We start from the raw sequence: 239 nt of genomic DNA on the forward strand, positions 1-239 counted from the left end.
ATGCGGATTCGAACCCGCGACCCTCAGATTGTGAGTCGAGCGCCTTATCCACCTGGCCATGCCGGGCACCCTTGGATGTAGCCACTCGATTACAGAAATGGCCACACTATTATTAAAACAGAAAAGTTTTGCTTTATTTCAGTATTCTGATGACAGTCAAGGTCAATTATAAACACAACGCAAAAGTACAAAATAATATTTTTTTTTTCTAAATTACAAAAGCGTGAACCTTCAATGAG

The sequence above is a fragment of the Limulus polyphemus genome, unplaced genomic scaffold, assembly GCF_000517525.1.
Source record: "Limulus polyphemus unplaced genomic scaffold, Limulus_polyphemus-2.1.2 Scaffold9388, whole genome shotgun sequence".
Taxonomy (NCBI): Eukaryota; Metazoa; Arthropoda; class Merostomata; order Xiphosura; family Limulidae; genus Limulus; species Limulus polyphemus.